This window comes from Callorhinus ursinus, unplaced genomic scaffold (genome assembly GCF_003265705.2).
Source record: "Callorhinus ursinus isolate GAN/ISIS: 27379988/994484 unplaced genomic scaffold, GSC_fseal_2.0 scaffold16, whole genome shotgun sequence".
Classification (NCBI taxonomy): domain Eukaryota; kingdom Metazoa; phylum Chordata; class Mammalia; order Carnivora; family Otariidae; genus Callorhinus; species Callorhinus ursinus.
Window position 1 is genome coordinate 11,460,898 of NW_027397078.1, and position 25,442 is coordinate 11,486,339.

At 38.0% G+C, this 25,442-nt stretch overlaps 1 non-coding gene across 1 annotated transcript; it reads right to left on the reverse strand.

Moving 5' to 3' along the window:
* Positions 1 to 16,690: 16,690 nt before the first annotated feature.
* Positions 16,691 to 16,813, reverse strand: LOC112813012 (small nucleolar RNA SNORA77). The gene has a single exon (XR_003205414.2). It is a non-coding gene; the product is annotated as a small nucleolar RNA SNORA77 (small nucleolar RNA).
* Between the last annotated feature and the right edge of the window lie 8,629 nt (positions 16,814 to 25,442).

Consider the following 25,442-nt stretch of genomic DNA (forward strand, 5'->3'; position numbering starts at 1 on the left):
TCCCTCTTTCTCTTTTTCTTCTGGGACTCCTACAATATGAATGTTATTGCATTTGATGGAGTCATTGAATTCCCAAGTCTTTCTTGTGTTGCATAATTCTTCTTTCTCTCTTTTGTTCAGCATCATTATTTTGTCTTCTGGGTCACTAATACTTTCCCCTGCCTTCTCCAGCTTGCTTTTTATTGCATCAAACCTGTTTCCAATCTCATTTATTGCATTCTTCATCTCCGATTGATTCTTTTTTAACTCTTTTATCTCTGTGGTAAGGGTCTCATTGATGTCTTCTATTTATTTAGCTAGTTATGTCTCCTGCTCCTGAAAATAATGGCCTTATGAAGAGGCTCTGTAGTGCACAGGGCCTGGCACTTCAGGGAGTGTCTCCAGTGTGTGCTGCCTGTGCTCTACTGTTGTGTTCCGGCTGCTCCATCCTTCAGGCCAGTCGTCTGCAGAGGTTCTTCTTGCCTGCTGTGGGCAGTGTTTAGTCCCTGGCCTGAATGTGGTGAGTTTTAACTAGGTGTGCTTTGGTGTGGTTGTGAAATGGGACCTAACACCAACTCCACCAGAACTGAGGCTCTGCAGAACTCTTTCTTCCAGGGGAATGGCACACCCCACTGGGCCTGAGGCAAGCTTGACTGAGAAGGGCAGTCCCACAAGAGCACAGAGGGGTGGAGCTGGATGTAAGCAAGTTAGGCATCCAGCGTCAGTGTTGCACTACTTCCCACAGGTGGCTCTCTGTTTATGCTGAAGGGTGGGGGAAAGAAACGGTGCCAGCCAACTCCTTTGTTCCAGGAGAGGTATCTCCATGAATGCTGTTTCCCAGGGTCGTGCTCTAAGAAGAGTGAATAGTCTCCCTTCTGTGTGTCCCAGGCATTTTTCAGATCACTGTTTCCACACTGTCTGGCTCTGGGTTGTTTGCCTGCCTTGTCTCCAGGAGCAATGCCGTGCCCTCCTGGTTTTATCTCATCCAAGCCTGCTGGCTTTAAAACTCCAGGCTTTAGAGACATGGTATGGGCAGGGGCTTGTGCTGGTCTTCTGGGTGAGGGGCCCACTGTGCTGAGACTGATGCAAGCTTGACTGAGAAGGGACGTCCTGCCAGAGCACAGTGGGATGGGACTTGGTGTAAGCAAGTTAGGCAGCCCTTGGGTACTGTGCTGCTTCCCCCAGGTAGTTCTGTGTTTATGCTGAGGGGTGGGGAGGGAAATGGCACTAGCAATCTCCTTTGTTCCCAGAGAGTCATTTCCATGAATGCTGCCTGTCAGGGATGCACTCTGAGAAGCTTGAATAATCTCCCCCACTGTGGGCCCCAGGTGATCTTCAGATCACTTTTTCCACACTGCTTTCTGCCCCCCAGTTGTTTGCCTGCCTTCTCTCCAGGAGCAGCATAGTGTCCTGTAGGTTCTAGCCCAGCCAAGCCCACTGACCTTTAAAACTCCTGGCTATAAGCCCTGCTGGTTGCAAGAACTCACAAAATTCAGCCCCTCTCATTTTCCAAGCCAATGGCTTTAAGGAAATGTTCTCTTTGTGCATTTCCCTATGTGCTCCTCTTCCCCTCTCTCCCTCTCCCTTCTGTGCATCCACAGCTCCCTCCCCTCCACAACATCTGTGATCTGTTCATCCCCTAAACCCCATCTCCACACTTCTTACCTTTTCAAATGTGGCTTCTTCTCTCTCTTTAGTTGTGGAGTTTGTTCCGTCATTCTTCAGGTTGATTTCTGGGGTATTTAGGATGATTTGATAGTTATCTAGTTGTGTTCATGGGACAACATGAGCCTGGGGTCCTCCTACTCTGCTGCCATCTTCAAAATCTTCCCTGTTCTAGATATTTACTTATTTATTTATTCATTTATTTGCCTTTAACATGCTTTACTCATCATCTGTCTTGAACAATGGCTCTTGGTGGCCACTAGATGGAAGCCTAAGAACACTTTTGTTCTTTCTTTTGTTCAAGCTATATTTGTGGCATGAACAAAGGCTGTCACTTGCTTTTAAAATCTAAATTTTCATCTGTATTTATTGCATAATTTCCCAGTGTAATTAATTGCTGTTGCTGTCAGTCATTGTGATCATCCAAGCCATAAGTCAGTCTAGGCATGGTACAGATTTGGAGACCCAAGATGGAGTGAGACTAGAATCTTACTATTCACCTTTTCCATGTCACTCCAGGAACTCTGTTGTGCTGTCTTTTCCCTTATGGTAGATTGTATTATTTACTCACAGTTATTTCTTCCCTCCCTGTCCATGAATACTTTCCTGACCCTTGACTTTGTTTTGGTTAATGCTATGTGAGAAGACATAAGGTTTGCCAAATTTGACCAAAATATGTAAATGTGTTTGCATGTTTGGGCTTGGCCTCTTATGTTTTTTGGATCCACCATTTGAAGACCATTTTCGGGGCATGTTGCAGAATGAGGAGACATGTAGAGTGGACATGAACCCAACACAACTAAATTCAATCCACAGCCAAGCCTAGAAAGTACCAGCTGAGTCCTGCAAAAGTCATTCTGTAGACCTGTGAATAAGATTTTGAAGTTGCTTGTTAGATAGCTTTCCTGTAGCAAAATTGCCTAAGACAACTCCCCAAACTATAAGAGTTTCATACCTAGTTCTTTTACTAATGTGGTCCCCCTACATAGAATGATAGCAGCCAGATGTTGATTACCCTCAGCTGTAAATAGATAATGGCTATTAGTCATTGCAAATTGGTGCCTGGTAAAGTCAGTTTTCAGGTTCTAATTCACTTCAGTAAATGCTTTAATAAAACATTTTCAAAGAACAAAAGTTTAACTTTATGTAGTTTCCAAGACCCAATTGCTATGAAAACTCGTAAGCTTCAAGGAGCACCATAATCCTTTATTATATGTGCAAAGAAAAAATACCTCTTTAAGTGCAAGTTATTTGGCTTTAGTTCAATACAAGGTGTGTTAAGTTAGTTTCCTTTATAAAGTAGCATGTAGTAGACAGAATAATGACCTCCCAAAGATATTTACACCCCAATCCCTGGAATTTGTGAATATGTTACTTATATGACAAAAGGGATTTTGCATATATGATTAAATTAAGAGCTTTAGAATAGGGAGATTATATGAATTATATAGGTGGGACAAATATAATCACTTGAGTCCTTAAAAAGGGAGAAATTTTCCCAATTATGGTCAGAGAAAGATGTACTGTGGAAGAAGAATAGTCATAGAGATGGAGCATTGCTGACTTTGAAGATTGAGGAAGAAGCCTGCAAGCCAAGGAATGTAGGCAGCCTCTAGAATCTAGAAAAGGCAAAGAAATAGATTCTACCCTGGAGACTCAAGAAGGAATTAAGCCCTGCCTACACCTTGATTTTAACCCAGGGAGACCTGTGTCAGACTTCTGACCTACAGAACTGACCGATACAGAAATTTGTATAACATACAATGTTATATTAGTTTCAGGGGTATAGCATGTTGATTCAACAATTCTATACTCTGCTCACCATGATAAGTACGATCACCAATATTGTAATACAACATTATTACAATATTAATGACTATTTTCCCTATAGTGTACTTTTCATATCCGTGACTTACTTATTTTATAACTGGAAGTTTATACCTATTAATCCCCTTTATCTATTTCACCCATCCCCTCACCCAACTCCCCTCTGGCAACCACTAGTTTATTCTCTGTATTTCAGAGTCTATTTGTTTTGGTTTTTAGATTCCACATATAAGTGAAATCACATAGTATTTGTCTTTCTCACTTAGCATAATACCCTCTTGTTGTCCATCCATGTTGTCACAAATGTCAAGGTATTCTTTTTTATGGCTGAGTAATATTTTATTGTATATCTACATCACATTTTTTTTTACACCACTTCCTCTTTATCCATTCATCTATCAGTGGACACTGTGGTTGCTTCCATATCTTAGCTATTGTAAATAATGCTGCAATAAACATAGAAGTGCATATTTCTTTTTGAATTAGTGTTTTTTTTTCTTTGTGGAATTACTGGATCATATGGTAAGAAATTTGTGTTGTTTTAAGCCACTAAGTTTGTGTTAATTTGTTACTGCTTCACTAAATAACTAATACATACAGCAAACTTCCTCTCAAAGGGATAGTTTTTAAGGTACTAAGAGTTTCTTAAAAGGTATTCATCTTTAAATCTCTATATTATAGAAAATGGGTAGATGAACTAAATCTTTCCTGTACTGAGGGTTTTTTATGTGAACTTTTTTCTTTTAAATACTTTCTAAAGGTAAAAAGCACATTAGAAACATTTATCATTGGTCTTTTATGGCATCTGTCTCTGGATTTGAAGCCCATTTCTGCAATTAGCAGTGGATCCTAATTTTTTAAAGATTCTGTCATTTGTGAATTTGCCCATTCACTAAAATTTATTTGTAACCTTAAAATCAATACTTGTGGCACTTTTATAGGCATTCACAGATGGAGAGTGGCAAAAAATTTGAGGTTCTCAAATTCACATGCTCACTCTGCCTTCTTTTTTTTTGAGTTTATAAAATGAATTTATTATAAAATCAGTCAGTGGGAATAAAAAGTCTCTTCTGACTAATACAAAGTAATAAAAGCAGGGGTTACATATGTCAGTTGCATTCCTAGATATCCACTACAGAATTACATTTATTTATTTATTTGAATATAGCTCACACACAGTGTTACATTAGTTTCAGGTGTACTGTTTAGTGATTTGACAAGTTTATGCATTATGCTAGGCTCACCACAAGTATAGCTATCATCTGTCCTGTTACATTGCTATTACAATATCATTGACTGTATTCTTTATGCTCTGTTTTTTGTTCCCCTGACTTACTCATTCCATACCTGGAGTCCTGTATCTCCCACTCCCCTTCACCCATTTTGCCCAAACCACATCCCTCTCCCTCCTGGCAACCATCAGTTTTTTCTCTGTATTTATAGTTCTGATTCTGCTTTTTTTCCCATACCACTGAAGATTTTATTTTTAATTTACATTCAATTAATTAACATATCATGTATTCTTAGTTTCAGAGGTAGAGTTCAGTGATTCATCTGTTGTATATAACACCCAGTGCTCATTCCACCAAGTGCCCTCCTTAATGCCCATCACCCAGTTACCCCATCCTCCCATCCCCCTCCCCTCCAGCAGCCCTCAGTTTGTTCCCTATGGTTCTCTTTTGGCTTGTCGCTCTGATTTCATCTTGTTTTATTATTCACTTTAAGATTCCATTTATGAATGGAATTATATGGTATTTGAGTCAGTACTTTTGTTTTCCCTGGGTAAATACTGAATAGTGGAATTATTCAATCATATAGTGTTTCTATTTTTAATTTTCTGAAGAACCTCCATACTATTTTCCAAGTGGCTGGACCAGTTTACATTCCCATCAACAGTGCATGAAGGTTCCTTTTTCTCTGCATCCTCACCACTTGTTTGTTTTCTTGATTTTTAACAATTCTAACAGGCATGAGGTGATATCTCTTTGTAGTTTATTTTTTTTTATTTCAAGTTTTTATTTAAATTCTAGTTAACACATATGGTAAAATTGGTTTCAGGTGTAGAATTAAGTGATTCATCACTTACATACGACACCCAATGCTCATCACAACAAATGCCCTCCTTAATACCCATCACCTATTTAGCCCATCCCTCACCCACCTCCCTCTATCAACCCTCAGTTTGTTCTCTATTGTTAAGAGTCTCTTATGGTTTGCTTCCCTCTCCCTCTTTTTTTCCCTTCCCCTACGTTCAACTGTCTTGTTTCTTAAATTCCACATATGAATGAAATCATATGGTATTTGCCTTTCTCTGACTAACTTATTTTGCTTAGCATAATACGCCTAGCTCCATCCACATCGTTGCAAATGGCAAGATTTCATTGTTTTTGATGGCTGAGTGATATTCCATCATATATGTATATATATATATGCACACACATACATATATATACTATATATATATATATAGTGTATATATATATATATACACACACACACACATACACATACCACTCCTCCTTTATCTATTCCTCAGTCAATGGACATGTGGGCTCTTTCCATAACCTGGCTATTGTTGATAATGCTGCTATAAACATTGGGGTGCATGTGCTCCTTCAAATCAGTATTTTTGTATCCTTTGGGTGAAATGCCTGGAAGTGCAATTGCTGGGTCATAGGGTGGTTCTATTTTGATCTTTTTGAGGAACCTCCATACTGTTTTCCAGAGTGGCTGCCCCAGTTTGCATTCCCACCAACAGTGTGTAAGAGGGTACCCCTTCTCTACATCCTCACCAATGTCTGTTGTTTCCTGTATTGTTAATTTTAGCCATTCTGACAGATGTGAGGTGGTATCTCATTATGGCTTTGATTTGTATTTCCCTGATGATGAGTGATGTTGAGCATCTTTTCATGTGTTTGTTAACATTTGTATGTCTTCTTTGGAAAAATGTTTAGGTCCTCTGCTCATTTTTTTAAAATTTTTTATTGTTATGTTAATCACCATATATTACATCATTTGTTTTGGTGTAGTGTTCCATGATTCATTGTTTGTGCATAACACCCAGTGCTCCATGCAGAATGTGCCCTCTTTAATACCCATCACCAGGCTAACCCATCCCCCTACCCTCCTCCCCTCTAGAACCCTCAGTTTGTTTTTCAGAGTCCATCATCTCTCCTGGTTCGTCTCCCCCTCCGACTTACTCCCCTTCACTCTTCCTCTCCTGCTATCTTCTTCTTTTTCTTTTTTCTTAAAATATGTTGCGTTATTTGTTTCAGAAGTACAGATCTGTGATTCAACAGTCTTGCACAATTCACAGCGCTCACCGTAGCACATACCCTCCCCAGTGTCTGTCACCCAGCCACTCCATCCCTCCCACCCCCAACCACTCCAGTAACACTCAGTTTGTTCCTGAGATTAAGAATTCCTCATATCAGTGAGGTCATATGATACATGTCTTTCTCTGATTGACTTATTTCACTAAGCATAACACCCTCCAGTTCCATCCACGTCATTGCATAGGTCCTCTGCTCATTTTTAAATCAGATTGTTTTTTGTTGTTCAGTTGTACAAGTTCTTTAATATTTTGAGTATTAACCCCTTATTGGAAATATCACTTGCAAATACCTTCTCCCATTCAGTAGATTGTCTTTTTGTTTTGTAGATTATTTCCTTTGCTGTGGAAAAGCTTTTCTTTTGGTGTAGTCCCAATAGTTTAATTTTGCTTTTGTTTCCCTTGACTTAGGAGACACATATAGAAAAAGGTTGCCATGGCTGATGTCAGAGAAATTACTACCTGTGTTCTCTTCTAGGATTTTTATGGTTTTAGGTATCACATTTAGGTCATTCACCCATTTTGAAATTTATTTTTGTTCCTGGTCTTCAAAAGTAGTCCAGTTTCATTCTTTTACATGTAGTTCTTCAATTTTCCCAGCACCACTTATTGAAAACACTGTCTTTTCCCCATTGTATATTCTTGCCTCCTTTGTCATAGATTAATTGACCACATATGTGTGGGTTTATTTCTGGGGTCTCTATCCTGTTCCATTGATCTATGTGTTTCTTTTTATGCCAGTACCATATTGTTTATTACCGTTGCTTTGTAGTACATCTTTAAATCTCGGATTGTGATACCTCCAGCTTTGTTCTTTCTCAGGATTGCTTTGGCCATTTGGGGTCTTTTATGGTTCCATACAAATTATAGTATTATTTGTTCTAGTTTTGCAAAAAAAAAAATGCTGGTGTATTTTGATAGGAATTGCATTGAATCTTTAGATTGCTTTGGATAACACAGACATTTTGACAATATTAATTCTTACAATCCATGAGCGTGGAATATATTTCCATTTGTTTGGGTCATCTTCAATTTCTTTCATCAGTGTTTCATAGTTTTCAGAGTACAGATCTTTCACCCCTTTGGTTGAGGTTTTTCCTAGGCATTTTTTTTCTTCTTGGTGCTACTGTAAATGATGTTTTTTTTTTTTAATTTCTTTTTCTGAGACTTCATTTTTAGTGTATAGAATCACTACCAATTTCTGGGTATTAATTTTGTATCCTGCCACTTTACTGAATTCATTTATTACTTCTAGTAGTGTTTTGGTGGAATCTTTAGGATTTTCTATGTATAGTATCATGTCATCTGTGAATAGTGATAGTTTTTTACCAATATGGATGCCTCTTATTTATATTTATTTTATGATTGCTGTGGCTAGAACTTCTAGTATTATGTTGAATAAAAATACAAAAAGTGGACATCTTTGTCTTGTTCCTGACCTTAGAGGGAAAGTTCTCAGTTTTTCACCATTGGGGATGATATTAGCTATGGGTTTCTCATAGATGGCCTTTATTATATAGAGGTATGTTCTCTCTAACCACATTTTTTATCATGAATAGTTGATGAATCTTGTCAGGAGCTTCACATGCTTTTTCTGCATCTATTGAAATCATATGATTTTTGTCCTTTGTTTTGTTGAAATGGTGTATGACATTGATTTGCAAATATTGAACCACCCTTGCATCCCAAGAATAAATCTGACCTGATCATGGAGAATGATCTTCATAATGTAATGTATTCAGTTAGTTAATATTTTCTTGAGAAATTTTGCATCTGTGTTCATCAGGGATAGTGGCCTGTAGTTTTTTGTGTTTTTTTTTGTGGTTGTGGCTTTGTCTGGTTTTGGTATGAGGATAATGCTGGCCTTGTAGAATATACTTGGAAGCTTTCTTCATTCTCTTTTTTGAAATAGCTTGACGAGGATAGGTGATAACTCATCTTTTTTAGGGGGGGTGGTGGAGGGAGAGGGAAAGAGAGAACCTTAAGCAGGCTCCATGCTGAGCACATAAATGCTGGCTTGATCTCACAACCCTGAGATAACACCTGAGCCAAAATCAAGAGTTGGACCCTTAACTGACTGAGCCACCCAGGCACCCCTCATCTTTATTTTTTAAAGTCTTTCTTTTAATTCTAATTATTTAGTATACAGTGTTATATTAGTTTCAGGTGTACAATACAGTAACCCAACAATTCCATACACCCAGTGCTCATCACTGAAGGGCACTCCTTAATCCCCATCACCTATTTAACCCATCCCCTCACTTGCCTCCCCTTTGGTAACCATCAGTTTGTACTCTATAATTAAGACTCTGTTTCTTGGTTTGTCTCTCTCTATGTCTCTCTTTCTCTCTTTTTTTTCCCTTTGCTCATTTGTTTTGTTTCTTGAATTCCACATATGAGTGAGATCATATGGTATTTGCCTTTCTCTGACTGACTTATTTCACTTAGCATTATACCCTCTAGCTCCATCAATGTTGTTGCAAATGGCAAAATTTCATTCTTTTTTATAGTTGAATCATATTCCATTGTATATATACATATACCACATGTAGCTAGAGGATTATCAATTTTATTAATTTTTTCAAAGAACCAGCTACTGGTTTCATTGATCTTTTCCATTATTTTTTTGGTTTCTATATCATTTATTTTTGCTCTAATACTTATTATGTCCTTCCTTCTGCTGGTTTTGGGTTTTGTTTGTTCTTCTAGCTCCTTTAGATATAAGATTTCTAGCTCCTTAGGTATAAGGTTAGGTTGTTTATTTGAGATTTTTCTTGCTTCTTGAGGTAGGCCTATATTGCTATGAACTTCCCTCTTAGAACCACTTTTCTTGCATCCCAAAGATTTTGGACCATTGTATTTTCATTTTCATTCGTTTCCATGTACTTTTTGATTTCTTTGATTTCTTGGTTGATCCAGTCATTGTTTAGTAGCATGTTATTTAATCTCCATGTATTTGTGTTCTTTCCAGATTTTTTCTTGTGGTTGATTTCTAGTTTCATAACCTTGTGGCCAGAAAAGATGCATGGTATGACTTCAATCTTTTTGAATTTGTTGAGACTTATTTTGTGACTTAATATGTGGTCTGTTCTGGAGAATGTTCCATGTATACTTGAAAAAATGTGTATTCTGCTGTTTTAGGATGGAATGTTCTGAATATGTCTGTTAAATCCATATGGTCCAGTGTATCATTTAAAGCCACTGTTTCCTCATTGATTTTCTGTTTGAATGAACTGTCCATTGATGTAAGTGGAGTGTTAGAGTCTCCTACTATTATTGTGTTACTACCAAATATTTCTTTTATTTTTGTTATTAACTGTTTTATGTATTTGGGTACTCCCATGTTGGGTGCATAAATATTTACAATCATTATATATTCTTGTCAGAGTGTCCCCTTTATTATTATGTAATGTTTTTCTTTGTCTTTTGTTACAGTCTTTGTTTTTAAAGTTTATTTTTTCTGATATAAGTTTTGCTACCCTGGCTTTCTTTTGACATCCATTTGCATGATTATTTCTCTATTATTTATCTCAGAGAGAGAGAAAGCACATGAGTGGAGGGAGGGGCAGGAGGAGAGGGAGAGAATCTTCAGCAGATTCCCTGCTGAGCGTGGAGCCTGATGCAGGACCCAATCCTACGACCCCGAGATCATAACCTGAGCTGAAACCAAGAGTCAGTTGTTCAACCAACTGAGCCACCCAGGCGCCCCTCCATACCCTCACTTTCAATCTCCAGGTGTCTTTTGGTCTTAAATGAGTCTCTTGAAGGCAGCATATAAATGGGTCTTGTTTTTTTTATCTTCTCTGTCACCCTATGTTTTTTGATTGAAGTATTTAGTCCATTTACATTCAAAGTAATTATTGTTATCTATGTATTTGTTGCTATTTTTAAACTTGTCTTATGGTTGTTTCTTTAGATTTTTCTCTGATCCTTTCTTCTCTTGCTCTCTTTCATGGTTTGTTGTGCTTATTTAGTGATATATTTAGACTCATTTCTCTTTATTCTTTACATGTATATTATTGGTTTTTGATTTGTGGTTGCCATTGGGTTTGTATATGACATCTTCTGCATATAGCTGTCTATACTAGGTTGATTGTCACTTAAGTTTAAATCCATTCTTTATTCCTCTCCCTGCCACATTTTAGGTATATGGTGTCATATTTTACATCCTTGTATTTTATGAATCCCTTGGCTGATTTTTACAGAAATATTTATTTTGACTGCTTTTTTTTTTTTACTTTTTTTTTAAAGATTTTATTTATTTATTCAACAGAGAGAGACACACACACAGTGAGAGAGGGGACACAAGCAGGGGGAGTGGGAGAGGGGGAAGCAGGCTTCCCATGGAGCAGGGAGCCCGATGCGGGGCTCGATCCCGGGACCCTGGGATCATGACCGGAGCTGAAGGCAGACACTTAATGACTGAGCCACCCAGGCGCCCCTGTTTTTTACTTTTCATACTCTCATTTATGATCTTCCTTTCCACTCAAAGAGTCCCCTTTAATATTTCTTTAGGGCTGGTTTAGTGCTCATGAACTCCTTTAGTTTTTGTTTATCTTGGAAAATCTTTATCTCTCTTTCTATTCTGAATGATAGCCTTGCTGGATGGAGTATTGCTAGCTACACATTTTCCCTTTTAGCACTTTGAATATATCATGCCACTCCCTTCTGGCCTGCAGGGTTTTTTTATAAGATTTTATTTATTTATTTGAGAGAGAGAGGACACAAGTGGGGGGAGGGGCAGAGGAAGAAGTAGACTCCCCACTAAGCAGGGAGCCCAACGCAGGCTCAATCCCGGGACCCCGGGATCATGACCCAAGCCGAAGGCAGACACTCAACCAACTGAGCCACCCAGGTGCCCCAAGTTTCTGCTGAAAAATTTGTAGGTTTTCCCTTGTGGGCAACTTTTTGTTTCTCTCTTGGTGCTTTTGAGATTCTCTTTTTATGTTTAATCTTTGACATTTTATGTGCCATGATGTGTACCTCCTCTTGTTCATCTTGTTTGGAACTCTTTCTGCTTCTTTTACTTGGACGTCTATTTCCTTCCCTAGGGTGAGGAAGTTTTCAGTTGTTATTTCTTCAAGTAAGTTTTCTATACCATTCTCTTCCTTCTTCCTTCTTCTTCTTTTTTCTTTCTTCCTTCTCCTCTTCCTTCTTCTTCTTTCTTCCTCTATAATGTGAATGTCTGTTTGCTTGATATTATCTAAGAGATCTCTTAATCCTCATTTTTAAAAATTCTTTTCTCTTTTTGCTCTTCAGCTTGTGTGCTTTTCATTACCCTCTCTTCTTTCAGAGTGCTGATCCATTCTTCTGCATCCTCTAATCTACTATTGATTCTCTCTAGTGTGTTTTTGTTTTCAGCTATTGTATTCTTCAATTCTGATCAGTTCTTTTTAATATTTTCTATCTCTTTATTAAAGGTCTCAGAGTTCTTCCATTCTTTTCTCCAGCTTGGTGAGTATCTTTATGATTATTACTTTAAATTCTTTATCAGGCATATTGCTTATCTCTGTTTCATTTAATTTTTTTCTGAGTTTTTTTCTAGTTCTTTCTTTGGAGCATATTTCTCTGTCTCCCCATTTTGCTTGACTTTCTGTGTTTGTTTCTATGGATTAGGTGGAAGGGCTACTTCTCCTAAAGTTGGAATGGTCTTGTGTATGTTGTTCCCCCTGCAGATGGAGTGTGATTGGTGACTTTTGCTGGCTAGCTGGAGCTGTGGCTTTATATGTTAGTTACTCTTTTAAACCTTGGCTTTTTACATAGAGAATAAAGAAAGAATGATAATAAAAGAAAAAGGGAAAGAAAATAATAAAAGATGAAAAGAAAAAAGAATGAAAAAAGAGAAAAACAAAACAAAAATGAAAAAAGTAAAACAAAATAAGACAAAATTTTAAAAGTAAAAAAAAATGAAATTAAAAAGTAAGAATTAACACACACACACACACACACACACACACACACACACACACACACAATCACAGCTTGTTTTCTTTGCCCTAGCACCACAGGGCAGTTGGTGTGGGCTTGTGGAGCCTGGGCTTGCTGAGGTCACAGGCTCACTGTGAGCCAAAACCTGCTCTGGTCTGAGCTTTTAAGGGGGTAGGGGAGAGAACATTCCTGCACTTCTTCAGCCCTTTTTAACTGCAGCTTTTTTTCTGTGTCCCAGCGGGTCTAGAGCAGGTGTGGATTTGTGGACCCTCAGCTTACTGAAGTTAGCAAGTTCACTGAGATGACTGGCATGGTCCTTTATGGTATCTGGACTCTGTACTGGTCTAGGTATTTAAGGTGAGGTGGGAATGTAAACTGTGTGTTTCTCCAGTCCCTCTGACCTGGAGAGCTTTCCCATAGCCCCTCCACCACTTAGCAGAATTTTAGCATTGTCTCTTTTATATGCTAGTTGCCCCTTTAAACTGAAGGTTTTTTTCCTGTGCCCAAGGACATAGGGATCTGTTCCTGTTCCCTCAGTACTATTCCCACTGCCATGCACAGTATTGGGGGTGTGACCATTTCTTCATTTCTCTTGCTGTTCTCTTGCCATTTTCTCTGTCTTTTGTTGTTCAATATTTGTTCAGTCAGCCCTCAATTCTTCTTCAAGAGGAATTGTTCTATTAATATGTATAATTTGATGTGTCTGTGGAGAAGGTGAATGCAGGGTCTTCCTATGTCGCCATCTTGAACCAGAACCCCCACTCTGCCTTCTTGATTCAGCTTTCATAATGTAAACAAGTGTTCTATTCATGGTCTATTTTGCACCAAGTTTTTTTGCCCCCTTTTGTGCTTTTTTGGTGATTTAGCTATTTAAAGTGGTCTCCAAGTATAGTGCTGAAGGACTGCAAATGTTCTTAAGTTAAAGAAGGCTGTGATGTGCCTTACAGAGAATACATGTGTTAGATAAACTTCCTCAGAAATGAGTTATAGTGCTATTAGCTGTGAGTCTCCTTGGGAGACTGGCCCCAGTGAGCCCTGGTTAATAGAGGTGACCAGGGAGCCAGTCCCAGTGCTGTGACCAGATAATAAAAGGAAGATATGATGAGTCCTTACCAGACTAACTTACTTCCTGATTCTTGCTAAGCTTCACAATTCTATGAGGTAGGAATTACTTCTTTATAATTTTCTAGCATGAGGAAACTGAAATCCAGATTATAGATTATTTGTCCAAGATAATATAAAAACTGGATAAAGTCAGATCTGACTCTCAACTGTACCCCCTAGTGACCTCAATCATCTCTTTAATAAATGGAGTATAAACAGGACACTGGGCCATGTACTTTCTTGAGGCCTTCCCCAGCTTAAGTAATGTGAGAACAGAGAAGTACAGACACAAGCAGGAAAAAGCTGTTGTGATTCCATAGTAGCACAGTAACACCACCTGCCCCCTGCCCCAGCTTTCTTGGGACTGTCCTAACCTTTGGCAAGGCCAGTTTTCTCCTATTCAGCTACACAGAATAGTCTCTCCTTGCTCAGTTTCTACTAGAAAATTAAAGTTTTAAAAATCATGAAGGACTGTAGATTAAGAATGAACAATGCTTTTCCTCAGTGGGCTGCCAAGCCTCTAGCCATGGATGGGACAAGGGAGATTAGGTTGTGCAGGCTCTCCTCTCATGTGCTGCTTAAAGCATCACACTTTTTTGTTTTTCTTGATTTCAATATTGCCCTTCTGTTTTATAGGTGGCATTTCTGTATATGGAGGTGGTCTTCCATCCTTCATTTGGAAAGATCAATATTTCATTGTCAGGGTAGAGAAGAGATTTGGATTGCTTTTCCTTGTGGAACTAAAACTAGTTTTCTAGAAAGTTATTTAGCCCCCCTTTCCCAACCTGTTGTTCCTTGGTCAGTTCCACTAATAACCATTGCTATTTGTGTATGCTGATTTTCAACAAGAATGTAATTTTGTGAGGTCTCGACAATATTTTCTTTCCTCTTCCCTCTCTAAATTGTTTAGTGCACATAATAGGTCTCAAATAATTGCCTAATGGATATACCTACTGCTTGGATTAACTAAACCAAGACTTCAAATGTGGCTCACAAGTGCCCACTGCCATTATTTAGTATAGGAGTGAGGAGTGGGGGTGTTAAGGCAAAAAAAAAAATTATTATGGGCTGCTTTCAGCATTTTCTAGCCCCTAGTAGATTCAAGCTCAATTCTTGCAGAAATGAGCTCAAAGAGCTGTGGGGAATCATTACTGGTCTTAATACTCTCCTGGCAGTTATTTTATGATTGAGCACATGTGGTTCAAATATCCAATAACCTAGTTGTACTTTTTATTCTAGAAGGAGTTCAGATGATTCCTCTGTCACATGTGGCCAGAGACTGTGACTTTCTTGTGGAAAGTTCTAGACGAGCGATGACTCCATTGACCTCTTACTACTTATCAAATGGTCAGTTTGACCCAAGGAGGAGTGGAAGAATCACTACAGGAGAAAGATGAATAGCAAAAATCTTGGTGGTAGGGGCTGCCCTACATAAAGGTGCCACATCTTATTTTACATCCTGTAAGGCAGAGTTTGGTTGCAAAAAATGGTTGAAGGAATAGGATTATCCTCTAAAGAAATAAGTGTGCAATATGATTTTTTTCTTTATGATGTTTTAAGAAGAGAAATATTTCCATTTTCTTGTCACATTTGTTTCTTAAATTATATAGGACAATAGTCCTAATCTTTGGGTTGTAGACCTTGGTAGAGCTTTGTCTGAAGACTGAATAATGGCTCACAATGGACTACTATTTTCATAAGTATATAAATACACTTGTAATTAAGAAAATACAAATTTATTTAAAAATTTGTTGCTGGCAACTGCCCATATACCCAGGCCTACCCTGGGGTCATCAGAAGATAGTTCCTGTGCTCTCTGCCTGAGAGTTTTCTCTGTCCCCAGGAGTGAGCTCAGTTCATGGGTGGCAGGTCAGAAGGGCTGGAGAGTTAATGCCCATAGGAACTACCCTCATACAAGGAGGAACAGTAGTTGGTGCATAAATACTCCAGGTTCTTTGTCATGTAAGGGATAATTATTAGGTGCATAGTTCATCATCTCTCTGAGACTCCTTATTGGGATTGAGCCCCAGTTGTCTACAGCAGGAACCTGCCCATGAACTTACTCTATTACATTCTTTCCCTTCCCTACCTTACTTCCTCATTCCCCTGTTGTGTTTCTTGGTGTCACCTCCAAAACAAACTACTTGCAGTCCAATCTTTGCTTCAAAGGTATACTTGAGGGAACCCTAAGACAAAGCCTTATTCGTTACTAGGAAATTTTCCTTATTATGGGCCTTCTTATATAGTTATGACAAACATTACTCTTTATTCTCTGTGTGTGGTTGGGGAATGGATATGAATCTTGCTTTAGTTTAAAAAGGAGTCCTTAAACACAGTAAAATTAGGAGTATGGACTCAAAGAAAAGTGACTATTTGGTCCTCATGAGTGTTCTTACACCTAAAACTTTTTTGGACATGAAGTTTAACAATACCTGGATACCTGTGCTACTAATGCTAAGTAACCTTGCTCCCTCTCTTCCTCTTCCTCATTATTTGGCTATGCATTTTTAACAGCCCTCTAACATACAACCCTCTAATATACATGAGTGCTAGCCAATTAAATTTTTTTTCGGAAAGAGAAAGACATATAACTACTTATACCGTAATTGCCATAGAGGTAAGGTCACCATTGTTTCAATAACACCCAGGGCAGGTCATGATACACAGTAGCAGCTCAATAAATATTAGATTTTTAAAAATGAATGATTTAAGAAGTCAACAAACCAATTGACTAATGAATGAAATTACATGCTCTGGACTTGGTGTTGGTCTGGGCAAAGCAGTACTCTCAAAATGTAAACTTCCATGTGTCATAGCACCCAACAGAAATCCACAGTGTTTTATGTCTCTTCTTCTCCCTGTGTCTCCAGAAGGTTGCATCGCCCTTGACAGGTTAAGGTGGTTACAACACTGGGAGACGTTTCTATGGAATACAGAAAAAGCACCCATCTGGGCCTGCAGCTGGGTGCAGAAAGAATCTGTGCACACTGATTTTTTTTTCCACGTACATTTCCTTGTTCAGTTTTGATCACAGACTTCAAATAGGACATTAGCAGTACTGGAAACATCTTCAGTAACAGCAGTTTGTATAATTGAGGGGCTGGAGGACTCTACTGAGTAGGTTTTCTAAGTAAGAACTTTTCAGTCTTCAAAGACAGATCCTAACGTGAGTGCAAGTTTGAAGCTTATAAAATCTGAATGTATATAGAGACAGTTAACTTAGGCTTGTTTGTTTTTCAAATTCTGGAGTGAAGAGTCACAACTTGGAAAAGATAGTTTAGTTCAAATTAAAGGCAGCAATGCATACTTTACATAGTAGACAGTAAATGTGAAGGACATATTTTCCAGGAGGGTGTATGGCTTCAGAATATTCATGACTTTAATAAAGTATTAGATGAACTCATGGGTGGAAGATTACTAAGACAAATAAGGGAGGTTTCAGGCATGATTGGGCTTTTAAAGTCACTAAAGAGAGAAAAGTACCAAATACAGTAAAACATCAATTTGGTACCATTAATATCATCTGGAATACTGGTTGCATAGTGTGTGCTATTTCATATGTTATGCTGCTGTGTCCCGATGAAAGTGATTAATAATACATACCTTTTTGCAAATGTGATAAAAGGCTATGAACAGAATGGGATAATTAAGGGCATGTGTGAAAGTAGCTATAAGTCTGTGGGCACACATGCTGGAAATAAGTCACATTATTGAATCATATACCAAACCCTTTGTATTAACTGCCCTGACTCTTTTCAGTCATCACCATCAAATTGCACCATAGAATTCAAATTTCTGGTTTGGGTTGTGCAGGAAAATGTCACATAACCACATCTGTTGGGGGAGACGAAGCTGGGGAGAAAATGTGGTGATAGTGATTAAGGACCCTAAGCTATACTGTCTCTGAGGAGAGACTACATCTTTACATGGGAGAAAACCTGCTTAGGGTCTGAAGTCATGGTTTACATTTTATCAGTTGGATCCCTTAATTATGTTTACAGTTTAGAAATAAAATATACTTTCAAGATTCTTGCATGAGAAAACAAGTTTCAGATCATGTTTCCAAATTCAATGCTAACCTTTTTAGCCACTGGTGCTGAATAAAATTGTTGCTTTATAAAACTGGGAAATGGTTTAAGTGGCCATGATCTACACATTACATTTGTTATTTAGGGTAATAACTTGTAAAGTTACATTTTTATGTGGGATGTCAAATCATTGCCTCTCATCTGCTTTTGAAGTCTTAACTGCCAAAGGGAACTGTTTTGAATAAGGTTAATTTTGGAAGTTAAATTTAAGTCACTCCTCATATTGTCAATCAACAATTTCCCCCAAAAGCATAACCATATGTTTCTTGTACATAAAAACAAAACTATACACTCTCCCATTTTCTTCAAATCTCTAAGGTAGTTTTTGCGTGCAATGAAAGATTTATGCATTGGTTATTTTTGTCAGGAGTGGAAAAATATTTTCTCAAGGTTAAATTATCCAACAATGGTGGTATATAAATATTGAAAAAAATTATCAGGGAAAGTTCTGGAATGTACTATAAAAATGGTATAAATACTAGAAACTCACTTCTTATGAGATGTATAAATGTGAGAGAGAACTAACTGGATTTTATTCTCAAGTTATTTTGCTTATTATAAATAAGATTTATGGGGCTGCTCAGTTGTTAAGCATCTGGGTGGCTCAGTTGTTAAGAATCTGCCTTCGGCTCAGGTCATGATCCCAGGGTCCTAGGATCGAGCCCCGCATCGGGCTCCCTGATCTGCGGGAAGCCTGCTTCTCCCTCTCCCACTCCCCCTGCTTGTGTTCCCTCTTTCGCTTGTCTCTTTCTGAAAAATAAATAAAATCTTTAAAAATAAGTAAATAAATAAATAAGATTTATGACCTTTAAACAGTACCATATAAGCTTAACAATAAATATAAACAACTAAAGTTGTTTTTGTAATACTTTGTGATGACATTATACTTGTATGAAATAATATGTTTTGTTCTACCTATATGTGCTGTGGGGGGTATGAATTATCTTTTGATTATGGTCAATTTCAATTGTGTATAGAAATGGACAGAATATTACCATAAAATCCCTTGTTCCCATCTTCTACCTTCAACAATTATTAATTCATGGCAATATTTCTCCCCTTCCTCTCTTATTATTTTGAAGAAACTATAAGACATTATTTCTTTTTACCCATAAATATTTCAATATGTATCTCTAAAACTGAGAACTCTTTGTTAAATAATACCATGGCATCCTTAAATGTGCTTTTAAACTTTTGTATTTAGGCAAGGCAAACTGATCCCTTTCAAAGATGAAAACTTTGCTCTCTTAGAAAGAGTGCATCAAAAAAAGTATCTTGCTCTGGGTGAGTGATTATTGCCAAGAGACTATTTCATGTAAATTGGCAGTTACATGAGAAATAGCTCTAAAGAACAATGCACTGCAATCAGCAAAAGGTCATGGGTTATGCTTTCCCCTTCTGATTGGAGAAATAAAATTTCAGAGTTCATACCAGTAATATGGAGGTGATGAAGCACTCGCTCAAGTTTCTTTTATATTTGCTATGTTAAAAGTAAAAAACAAGAACTTGTAAGTCCCCTTTGTAAATATATTTTTTAAAGATTTTATTTAGAGAGAGAGAGAGAGAGAGAGCACAAGCAAGGGGAGTGGCAGACAGAGAGAGGAAGAAGTGGGAGCCCAACTTGGGGCTCTGGGACCACAGCCAGAGCCGAAGGCAGATGCCCAACCAACTGAGCCACCCAGGCACCCGTATTTTCTGTTTTTATTAAAAGCCTAACATGTCAGATATTTGATTTCATATATATGCATATATATGCATAGCCTTTTTATATACATATATTGATAGCTTTTTTATATACATAGCCTTTGTATATGTGTATATATGAATATACATTCATTCATGCCTTCCCCAAAGCACTCTCTTCTTTGTGAAGACTGTGTATCTTGGGCAGCTGTCCTAACTTGGGCTTGAATAAAACTCACTGTCTTTCTTTTAGAGATTCTAAAAGGGTTGTTCATTTTGTGTTGACACATAGAAGGGTCCATGTTGTAGAAGAAGTCAAAAGCAGTCTTGAATAATTAAAACCCTTCTGCCAGACTGTCTAATATCCATTTGTTTTCTGGCACCACTACCTGTACATTTTCTTCCTCATCATGTGGCACTCGTTGGGAAGCACTCATCTCCATCAAGTCATTGTCTGTTCACTCCTCTGGTGTGGTGTCTGTTAGGTCTTGAATTTCTCCAAGATCTATACCTTGAAACCCATTACTCCCCACTTTTTTTTTTTTCCATAGCCACAATCTCTTTCATGATTTCCCTGACTGGCTCTGTATAAATCCTGGGAAGTCGTGGAAAATATCTGGACACAGTTTTCTCCAGCAGGAATATATTATTTTGGGCTTAATGGCTTTCATGTTTTTCCTATAGCAATGATGGCATCTTCAATGGTGTAATCCTTCCAAACTTTCATGATGTTCTCTCTATTGGGGTTCTCTTCCATAGCATTGACAATCCTTCCCATAGAATATGTGTGTAATGAGCCTTAAGTGTCCTTGTGACCCCTGATCTAGAGGCTGAATTAGAGACATTGTGTTTGTTTGGGGGCAAGTAGATCACTTTGACACCATTGATGTTGAACTCATGGGGTTCTGGGTGGCCAGGAGCATTGTCCAATATCAAAAGAACTTTAAATGACAGTCTCTTACTGGCCAGGTACTTCCTGCCTTCAGGGACAAGCATCAATGGAACCAATCCACAAAGAGGCTTCTCATTGTCCAGGCCTTCTTGTGGTACAACTAGAAAACTAACAGCTGGGCGCCTGGGTGGCTCAGTTGGTTCGGCAACTGCCTTCGGCTCAGGTCATGATCCTGGAGTTCCGGGATCGAGTCCCGCATTGGGCTCCCTGTTCAGCAGGGAGTCTGCTTCTCCCTTTGACCCTCCCCCTTCTCATGCTCTCTCTATCTCATTCCCTCTCTCAAATAAATAAATAAAATCTTAAAAAAAAAAAAAGAAGAAGACTAACAGCCAGAGTTTATCTTTTCCTTCAAGGCTCAGGGGTTAGCAGCTTTATAAATAAGGACAGTCCTGTTCATAAACCTAACTGCATTTGCACAAAATGGTAGTTAGCCTATCCCTTCCTTGCTTAAATCCTCGTGCTCATTTCTCTTCCTTACTAATAAACGTCCTTTGTGGCATTTTTTTTTTCTCAGAATAGAGCAGTTTCATCTGCTTTAAAAACCTGTTCAGCGGATATCCTTTCTCCTCAATGATTTTCTTAGAAGTGTCTGGGAACTCATCTGCTGCCTCTTTGTCAGCAGAAGCTGGATCTCCTGTTATCTTGACATTTTTTAAGCCAAACTTCTTTCTAAAATTATCAAACCATCCTTTGCTGGCATTAAATTCTCCAGCTTTAAATCCTTCACCTTCCTTTTGCTTTAAGTTGTCATATATGAATAAATGTCATATAATGATTTGCTTTTTCTCAAATCATATTAGAATCTATAGGCATGGCTTTCTTATAGCAACCCTGTACCTACATAAAAAGTACATTTTCAATACCAGATAAAAAGATATTTTGTAAAAAATGCAAGGTTTTCATACCTGCTAGTGTTGCTGCAGTCATGGCTTCATGAATTTCCTTTTCTATTTCTACAATGATCCTTATGCTGGATTCATTTATCTTGAAATGGTGGGTACCTGCAGTAGCAGACCTCAATCAACAGTACATATCAGGCAATTCAACTTTTTCTTGTAATGTCATGGCTTTTCTCTACTTCTCAGGACCACTTCCAGCATCACTGGTGACACTTTGTATGGGTCTCATGGTGTTATTCAAGGTTTGAGGTATTACACACAACACAATGAAAAATACATGAGAACCACGAGAGATCACTTTTTGCTGTGATACACAATTTACTGGAGAGATGAACTGCTCACATGGATATGGTTAGCATTGCATGTTGTTTTAAGTGGATACTCACAACACTTGAGCTCATGGCAATAAACAGGAGGTGGCTATGAAACTATTACGATAGTACTATAGTTAATTTTATGCAGTTGTGATTTAATACTGCATTAAAAAAATTTTTTTATTGTTATGTTAATCACCATACATTACATCATTAGCTTTTGATGTAGTGTTCCATGATTCATTGTTTGTGCATAACACCCAGTGCTCCACGCAGAACGTGCCCTCTTTAATACCCATCACCAGGCTAACCCATCCCCCCACACCCCTCCCCTCTAGAACCCTCAGTTTGTTTTTCAGAGTCCATCGTCTCTCATGGTTCGTCTCCCCCTCCGACTTACTTCCCTTCATTCTTCCCCTCCTGCTATCTTCTTCTTCTTTTTTTTTTTCTTAACATATATTGCATTATTTGTTTCAGAGGTACAGATCTGTGATTCAACAGTCTTGCACAATTCACAGCGCTCACCATAGCACATACCCTCCCCAATGTCTATCACCCAGCCACCCCAACCCTCCCACCCCCCACCACTCCAGCAACCCTCAGTTTGTTTCCTGAGGTTAAAAATTCCTCATATCAGTGAGGTCATATGATACATGTCTTTCTCTGATTGACTTATTTCACTCAGCATAATACCCTCCAGTTCCATCCATGTCATTGCAAATGGCAAGATCTCATTCCTTTTGATGGCTGCATAATATTCCATTGTGTATATATACCACATCTTCTTTATCCATTCATCTGTCGATGGACATCTTGGCTCTTTCCACAGTTTGGCTATTGTGGGACATTGCTGCTATAAACATTGGGGTGCATGTACCCCTTCGGATCCCTACATTTGTATCTTTGGGGTAAATACCCAGTTAATACTGCATTTTTATGTTTGTTTCTATTTCTCTCAACTGCAAATGGTGCCATGTATGGTCCATATGTGTGCATAAGTTTCAATAAATGTTAACTTTTTATAATAGCTTTGTATATACATTATGATAGTAAATGATAAAATTGGCTATATATATTATACATTCATGATATACCTAACTTTTTATTAATTTTTTGATATGTCCGTGCTACATGGTTTGTCTGAGAGATTTTTCAAATTGTCACAAATCTTCAAAAATTTATCCAATATATTTATTGAAAAAAAAATCCATGTATAAGCGGATCCATGCAGTTTCAAACCCATGTTGTTAATGGATCGACTATACTGTGAAGAACCCGGTTTTTTATTTTTCTTGAAATGGTCATAACTTATTTAATTATGATGATTGGCAATGGTATTTTATAATTATCCTTAGGTGTTTGGCATACTCCTTCTATATGAAGTATATGAATATATTAAGTTTGAATCCATATGGAATTGCTCTTTTGTCCATCAAAATATTTAAATATTGGCAAAACCATGTAGCTCAATGTACACATCAGTGACCATTTGAGGGAAAGCCTGGCATGTCTTCTCAATCTATACCAGTGGGAAGTCTGCTTATATTCATGAAAAATACCACTTTTCATCTGTTAATAGCATTCTTTATTTCTTAATTAGTTCATAAACTATCTCCTAAGAGCAAAATTTACAAATCCAAAGACTATATGTGAAAACAAAAATCACATCTCAGAACCTAAGAAGTGTAGCCTTAGGTGAGACTTCAAAGGCTATCTTATTGTGGTAAACATTGCCAATTGTCCCCAATATTTTTTGCTATCTCTTCTCTCTACTTCATAGAAATTACCATATTTAGCTGAGCACATGGCTACCCAATACAAACAGTTGTATGCCATGTATCCCTTGCAGCTAGTTGGGCCAGGTAACTAAGTTCTGACCAATGGGATGTGAGCTGAAGTAATAAGTTTCTTCCCCTTTACATTCCCTTTATCTGCTTGGTGGAATGCAGAGGTGGTGGTAGTGGGCCATCTTGGACCGTGTAGGTGATGACAACACCCTACAAAAGGACTGGCAAGATGGGAGGAGTCTGGGGCCCTGTTACCTGAAGTTACCCCACCACCCTGGGATGCTTATGGTCAGACATCTACTTGAGAGAAAGAGATAACTTATGTCCTAACTAATATACTAGTCCAATGCTCTCAGTTTACAAGTGACAAAACAAAGACTCAGAGAGATGAACTTGCCCAGAATCACTCAGCCAGTGTGGCAGTGCTTAAAGTCTAATTCAGGCCTTCGAGTTCAATGCTTGTTTCTCATCTTCTATTGTCTCTGTGAAAATGAGACCACTTAAACACAAGAATTACATGTAAAAAAGTCACTTTGAAATTTAAACTACTGTTTTTATTTATTATTGATAATGTCCTTTCACTAAGAATGGAGCTTTGAACTAAATTAGATGATTTTATTCAAACACAATGAAATATTAGACATTAAATTCTTGAGTTTCACTGCCACATGTAAATTTCATTTTATAATTGCCCTTCTCAAGTTTATAGCATTATGTTTAAATTTCTTTGATCATAAAAATGGAACTAATGGATGGCAGAATATGCTTGGAGGATTTTTAAACATTACAAATGGCTCAGCTTACTCTAAATATCCTGAGGGCAATAATCAAGATGAAGTTATTTCTGTCAGTTTTGGGTGTGGTTTGGATAAGTCATCCAACCTCTTCCCTAAAGTTGACATTGTCTCTTGAGTTAATAAATTTTGGTACTCAAGTGTTCCATCTGCTGTGGTTCTTTTTAGGGAAATGAACATTATGTATTAGTTTCTAAATAATAAATCTTAGTCGGGGATGCCTGGGTAACTCAGTCGGTTAAGCATCCAACTTTTGGTTTTTGGCTGAGGTCATGATCTCATGAGATTGAGCCCCACATCAGACTCTGTGCCCAGTGGGGAGTCTGCTTGAAGATTCTCTCCCTCTGTCTCGTGCTCTCTCTTTCAAATAAATGAATACAATTAAAAAAAATAAATCTTAGTCATCATCAAGGACTGATGAGTATCTAAAAGAGAGTTTAATAGAGACAGTCTCTTCAATAAACGGTGCTGGGAAAATTGGACAGTCACATGCAGAAGCATGAAACTCGACCATTCTCTAACACCATACACAAAGATAAACTCAAAATGGATGAAAGAACTCAATGTGAGACAGGAATCCATCAAAATCCTAGAGGAGAACATAGGTAGTAACCTCTTTGACATCGCCCACAGCAACTTCTTTCAAGATACATCTCCAAAGGCTAGTGAAACAAAAGCAAAAATGAACTTTTGGGACTTCAGCAAGATAAAAAGCTTCTGCACAGCAAAGGAAACAGTCAACAAAACAAAGAGGCAACCTACAGAATGGGAGAAGATATTTGCAAATGACACTACAGACAAAGGGCTGGTATCCAAGATCTATCAAGAACTTCTCAAACTCAACACCCAGAAAACAAATAATCAAGTCAAAAAATGGGCAGAAGACATGAACAGACACCTCTCTGAAGAAGACATACAATTGGCTAACAGACACATGAAAAAATGTCCATCATTATTAGCCATCAGGGAAATTCAAATCAAAACCACATTGAGATACCACCTTACACCAGTAAGAACGGCAAAAATTGACAAAGCAAGAAACAACAAATGTTGAAGAGGTTGTGGAGAAAGGGGAACCCTCTTACACTGTT